Raw genomic sequence first — 7,500 nt, 5'->3', positions numbered from 1 at the left:
TGTATGTATTTATGTATATATATATATATACACAAACACACATATGTATGTGTATATGCTTATATGTGTATATATATCTATCTATCTATATATACATATTTCTCTCTCTTATTTTCCTTTCCTTCTCTCTCTCTCTCTCTCTCTCTCTCTGTCCATCAATCTATCTCTCTCTGTCCATCAATCTATCTCCTCACTTTCTCTCTCTCTAACTCTTCTCACTCTCTACCTTTCATACTCGCTCTCACCCACTCTTTAACACGCTTCCTCTTTCTCTTTCTCCTTCGCTTCGTCTTCCCCCTTTCTCATTCTTTCGCCCCCCCCCCCTCTCTCTCTCTTTCTCTCTCACTCTACCACTAACTCACTTACACACAACTTTTTCTCTTTTTCTTTCTGTCTCCCTCTGCCTCTTCCTCCCTTTTTCCATCTCCCAAAAAATTGCGTAACGATTTTAAATGCTCTTCACGTTTGCGTCTCCGTCTTGCTGATTGAATGAAGTCCATTGCCTTTGAACTTGATTTAATCAAGGGTACTGTAATCCATCTCTGTACCATGGCCTTCCTCACTGGCTCGTAGAGAGGAAGTGGGATGGTATGCTAATTTCTAGGAAGTAATATGTATGTATAAGTATATATATAATTTCATATATGTGTATATATATGCATATATATATATGTATTTATATATATATATATATATATGTATATCTGTCTATCTAGCTATCTATCTATATATATATCCACATATACACCCCCCCCCCCCCCAACACAAACACACACACACACACACATATATATATATATATATATATATATATATATGTGTGTGTGTGTGTGTGTGTGTGTGTGTGTATGTGCGTGTGTTTATGTATAAATCTATCTATATTTATATCTAAATCTATCTATCTGTTCACCTACCTATCTAACTCTCTCTCTCTCTCTCTCTCTCTCTCTCTCTCTCTCTCTCTCTCTCTCTCTCTCTCTCTCTCTCTCTCTCTCTCTCTCTCTCTCTCACTCAAAAATATTTATCAGTAAATCGGCGCTATATATCATGCCTAGATCAGGGTATAAACTGATCTTACGAAAAAAGGGAAACTGGAGGGAAAAATCTGCCATACTAAGGGAAAGAAAAAATGACTTTCCATACTCTCTCGAAAGCTTATGATTGGTCGACCGCTATATCCGGGAGAGCCTCTTTGTAATCCGTTAAAAGGGATTAACCAAAGACGAAAAAGACGTGTTAACAGAAACCAAACGGAATGAACTTTGCGGAAGCCACAGAAGCTGACAGAAAGAAAACGAATTCATTCCCGTTTTCTTTCGGTTTGATTTTTTTTTTTTTTTTTTTTTTTTTTGACGAGGGAATTTAATTGGAGGTGATAATTAGAGGTCTGCGAGTAATCGAACTTTTTTTTTTAAATTGATTGATAGGAATTTCGGTGTGGATGATTAACGAAATTTTAAAGAAAAGAATTTACTTATTCTGAAATGTTACGTTATGTAACATAAAACAACTTTAGTATAATATGGTTTTATTATTCATAAGGCTGTTTTGTTTTTGTTTTTTCCTTCTTTTCTTTTTTTAGTTTCACTTACTACGAGTCAGTTAATGAAAGAATAAGCTTCGTCGCTAAAATATCTTCTAGCCATTTTATGAGAGTGAAACTACAGCCTGCTTTTCGAAACTTAGAAAGAACACTTTACGAACGCGCTCTTAATCACTAAAGATTCAATCACTTTACTAGCATTGTTAATAACATTATGACAGTCATATTAATAACAATAATAACAACATCCACATTATATTCAATCGGAAAAAATGTCCCCAGAATTGCCGCCGGGGAAAATGAAAAAAAAAAAAAAAAAAAAATGGGGGAATGCTAGTGTTTAGCCACAAAGGAGTCAGATAGTAGATCTTGAGACCTTACCTGATTTCACCTTTCCTTGAATTGGCGGGAATAACGTTTTTTTTCTTCTTTTTTTTTCTAGTGCTATGAATATTGATGGTGTTATTTTTGTTATAAACATTATAATTACTATAATGTTATAAACATTCGTAACAGCAAAATAAGACAACGTAAAATATTTTCGTCCATCAAAGAAAAGGTTGAACGGGCAAGACAGGCAGTACTCGTAACTGGCTCATTGGTGACTTTGTACAAGTGTTGCCATCTATGTGCAAAAACAATTAAACAAGTAAACTCACAGGGGGTTAAAGAAAATAAAAATAATCTAAGGACGATCAGGATTCGTAATTATACACACACACACACACACACACACATACACACACACACACACACACACACACACATATATATATATGTATATATATATATATATATATATATATATATATAACGTTAATCTATCATAGGCTTCAAATACGACTAGTTTTGTGTTTGCCACTAAAGCCAGCGCTATACCCATAGGTAATTAAGTAAGCACACGCTGGAGAAGTAAGAGTTGCGTAATCCGGAATGCATCGAAATGTAATTCAAAGCCGATCAAGTGATCCTAGATTCGAAACTCACTAATGATATCTTACCAAAAAGTCTTCATATACAAATATTCTTGTGTATGTGGAGTATCTACACATTCCTTTTACGATGTGTAGATACAGTATGTACCTTTGATAAAAAGCATGTCATTATTATTTCCTTTTTAATTGATGTATACTTTTCAGCGACGCAGATCCTATAATTATCTGCTCGTTCGATGGCAATAGCCCTGCAGATGTTACCGTTTTTTTTTTTTTTTTTTTTTAATAAGTGTTTCCGATTTCTTCAACTGACATATATTTCAAGTCGACGCAATTAAGGCATAACGCTGATGTCTGTGAAAGCTTAGATTGTTTTTATTAACAGCCATTCGTTTATTTGATTGGTTGTGGTTCATTATGGTGGTGGGCGATGCTGTCGATGTCGATATTTATGAAAAATCTGAGGAACCGAAATGAAAACAGGTTGAGTGATTTGATAAATGGATGCCATGAAATGAAAGAAAAATAAGCATTTTAGATTTAGATATTCTTAAACTAAAAGAGCAAAAATTTACCTGTAATAGAATTTCCACAAGTTTTTTTTTTTTTCTTTTTGTTTCTTTGTTTTTTTCGTAGGTCTTGAAATACCACAATTTGTGAAGAAATACATTCATGTATTCTGTGTAAATTAAATATATATATATCAATGACAAATACTAATGAGACTTGAAGAAGTTCAGTGATGGAGTGATTAAGACTAAATATTTCAAAATAATTATTACGAATTCTATCAATTCAGCCTCGGAGACTGAAGGCTTGAGGAACGAGGTAGATCTTGGATCATCATAGCTTCTAGTAACAACCATTTTAAAACCTGCTGCCGTCTTGCTCATTATGTGTAATATCTAAGGTTCGTTATGTTTGTATAGCAATTCATATGTGATTTTGTTATAAGCGAATTAATGTATACTCTTTTAAAATTAGTTAAATCTTTATTGCCATGATTTTCTTTGCATAAACATTATTATTGTTGCGCCGATGTTAATGTTTATATATAAAATAATATGTTAAACACTGGAACACGGGAAGTATAAGCCTCTGTTATCTCTTGTTTCTATAATTTTAAACAAATTTCCCCTTGTTTTAAAAACGCTATTGGATATTGGCAAATGACGAAGAATGGTATTCATGAAAATACTCAAATCATTCTTAGAAACTTATTTCATCACATATACCATATATATTTATCTCCCATCTCTATAAACAAACACACACACACACACGCGCGCGCGCGCGCGCACATGCATGCATCCAAAACACATACATATATGTGTGTACACACACACCTCACAACATATTCCAACACTGATAGTGGAATCATTTGTCTATGAAAAGCGGGTTAGCTTTATTCACAATCTCCTCATTAGTCAATCCATAACTGAACCTCAGGGTAAATGCACAGCTGCCACAGATATCAGTTATGTGTGTTTTCATTCTACCACTCTGGGGATTAACGAATCATTGCATTAAGCTGATCTGAGCCCAATAATCAGTTCGTTACCCAATTCTCTCTCTTTTAATGGCTGGCACTGGTCGAGGGATTATCATCTAGTTTTCTGAGGAACTATTCAACTATATTTTTTTCTTTTTTTTCTTTCTTTCTTTTCTTTCTTTATTTATCTAAATCATTGTTGATAGACTTTTGTTCCTTTTCTTTCAAGAAGGCAGTGTTGATAGTCTTTGATGTAGCTTTGTTTGCAAAATTTCTTATAGTTTTGTTTGTCTTTATGAATTAATATTGATCTGTGTCCGCCTTTGTCATCATCTGTATCTGTCGGTTTTTTGTCCCATTGTGTCTCACTTTGAAAAACCCGGTAATTAACAATTAACCTGTCCATTCTTCATTCTCTTTGTGCTTTGTCTGCAAGAACGGAAGCTTCCTCACTGTTTCTTTTTACTCAGTAGCAGCAAAGGGGGTAAAAAGGCGTCCTTACTGCCTTTGAAGCGCGTCCACACCATTTCGGTAGATTGTCTGAACGCTACGCTATAGCCCAGATTTCGTTGCTGGTTAGAGTCAGCAGTCAGATGTTATTTTTATATTAAATTATTTTTATATTAAATTATATCAAATTGCAGTTACAGTATTAGTTTTCTAAGTAAAAAGGCAAATTGCATTTTTTAGATGTTTATTTAAAAAATCTGATGCTTAATCTGAAGTCTGTGTCTGAAATATCGAATTCACACCCTTTCCCGTAAAGTTGGAAGCCATATCGTATTGGCTTACAAATCCGAAAGCTATCTTCTAATGCCGCTGTTTATTATTATTATGAATATGATCATCATCGGTCTTAGTATTAGTTACAGTTCATTCCCACTCAAAAACGCGGGGTAGCACACGCTCTGGTCGTTTTTGCCCCCCCCCCCCCCCCCCCTTCAAGAGAACTGTGCCTTTGTTTCTATAATTTTAGAGGTGTTCTCTAGGGACGCAGCTATGCCGAGTTGTCATCTTGTTTACATTTTGTTGTGGAAGGCTTTGGGCGCCCCTTGGTTAAAAGTGTTGGGGCGCCCCCGGCCCCCCCGGCCACCACGCCACTGACCTAAACCCATTCCCTACACCTACCTGAAGACTGTCACTAACCTATATTCTCCCGTCTACCATTTCAGGCCAACAAGTGAACAAGTTTCTCTAGAAAAAAAACACACATTTATGTAGTGTATGAAATATATTATAGTGTCTCCTGCTAACTACATGATATGCATTAGAATAAACGACAGCATAAGCTTTTATAGTTTGTAAAGAGTTCCTTCGAGGTGTTCTAACTCATAGTTAGAATAACAGTTTGATACGTAAAATTCACATAAAAAAAATCTTATCACTATATTCCTTACTCATTATCATTATTGTTTTCATTCTCATCCTCATCATCATATTCATACCATCATAATCACCAGTACAGTACCAGTACTTTCATAATTATTGATATTACGAAAACCATCACTTTTGTTATTATAAATTTAGTCACAAAATGTGCAGTATAGCCTGACACTTCCCATCGTGTTGGGGTTAGCCTTTGTAAACAACAAGGAAACTACATGCAAACCCAAATCATTCACGAGGCAAGCAAGGGGACCAAAGCTTGGACATACGACTTTGGAGTAAAACACGATTATGGTTAGTCAGTTACAATTCACTTAGAAATAGATAGATAGATACATATATCACTTTTTCTTCTTTTTCGCCTCATACTCTTCTTCCTTTGCCTCTTTCTTCTCTTCCTCCTCCTCGTTCTACTTCTCTTCTCACTTTCTACTTCTCCGTATATGCTCCTGCAACAATGTCGCTTGAAATGCTGCTTCCCTTTTGTCACTCTCCAGAATAATTCACTGGACAGTAATGAAACGAGGTTAGGCCGAAAACAGGGAAGAAAAACAGAGGAGACGAAAAGCAAGAGACGGAAATAGCAAAAGAGAAACTCTCCAGCAGCAGCAACAATACAGATAACGTATTATTTTTGAAACTACGAGGTATATGGGTCTCCCTTTTAACTCGAGTACAGAGGATAAGGACCTTCTCGTGATAAAAGCCGGACCCCCCCCCCCCCCCCCCCCCCCGGCCCCTTGCTGGTCTGCTGCTGGTTCATTCTTCTCCTCCTTCTCCCCATTCTTCTTCTTTTTTTCTCCTCCTCCCCATTCTTCTTCTTTTTCTTCTCCTCCCCATTCTTCTTTTTTTTCTTCTCCTCCCCATTCTTCATTTTCTTCTCCTCCTCCCCATTCTTCTTCTTTTTTTCTCCTCCTCCACATTCTTCTTCTTATTTTTTCTCCTCCTCCCCATTCTTCTTCTTTTTTTCTCCTCCTCCCCATTCTTCTTCGTTTTTTTCTTCTCCCCATTCTTCTTCTTCTGTTTCTTCTCCTCCTCCCCATTCTTATTTTTCTGCTCCTCCTCCCCATTCTTCTTCTTCTTTTTCTTCTCCTCCTCCTCATTCTTCTTCTTTTTTTCTCCTCCTCCCCATTCTTCTTCTTTTTTTCGCCTCCTCCCCATTCTTCTTCTTTTTTTGCTCTTCCTCCCATTCTCCTTCTTTTTCTTCTCCTCCTCCCCATTCTTTCTTCTTTTTCTCCTCCTCCCCATTCTTCTTCTTTTTCTTCTCCTCCTCCCCATTTTTCTTCTATTTCTTCTCCTCCTCCCATTCTTCTTCTTTTTCTTGTCCTCCTCCCCATTCTTCTTCTTATTTTTTTCTCCTCCTCCCCATTCTTCTTCTTATTTTACTTCTCCTACTTCTGTTGTTTCTTCTTCTCCTATTGTTTATCTTTCTCCTCCTCCTCTTCCTGTTGTTTCTCCTTTTTCTTTGCCTGTTGATTCTCCTTCCCACTCTTACTCTCCTCCATCTCCCTCTCCTTCTTCCTCCTCTCCTTCTTCTTCTCCTCCTTCCTCCACTCCTTCTCCCTCTCCTTCTTCTTCTCCTCCTTCCTTCACTCCTTCTCCCTCTCCTTTTTCTTCTCCTCCTTCCTCCTCTCCTTCTCCCTCTCCTTCTACTTCTCCTCCTTCCTCCTCTCCTTCTACTCATCCTAATACTGCTACTGCCGCTACTACGCTGTCTTCTTTCTCCTTCTCCTCTTCCTCCTCGTCACCTTGAAATACTGAAAATAATACAGAGACATAAGACATTTATTCTTCACAAGGAGGAAGTGTGGAATATCCAAGGCTTTACAGGGGTTCACAGAAGGAACTAACTTTATGTAAGCTCTGGTTATATAAGATAATGACAAACCCAACTTTTGGTCGATGATGAACAAGTTAATAATTCCAATACTGAAGTTCAGAAAGTACTGTCACAGGAAGAAATAGAAGTTTGTGTTGATATGTTTGTTTTATGAAGAAAAACACAAACTCGTTAAAGTTGTAATAGCTCTGCGTACTTCCCGAAAGCAAAGATCTAGACTGGAATAAAGAAATTGAAGTTATAGCCCCCTTTTTCTTTTCTTTTTTTGGCTATAGGGAGAAAAATTGGTATATCGTTTTTAACA

The sequence above is a fragment of the Penaeus chinensis genome, chromosome 42, assembly GCF_019202785.1.
Source record: "Penaeus chinensis breed Huanghai No. 1 chromosome 42, ASM1920278v2, whole genome shotgun sequence".
Classification (NCBI taxonomy): domain Eukaryota; kingdom Metazoa; phylum Arthropoda; class Malacostraca; order Decapoda; family Penaeidae; genus Penaeus; species Penaeus chinensis.
The sequence above is the reverse complement of the archived record's forward strand: the minus strand, read 5'-3'. Positions refer to the sequence as shown.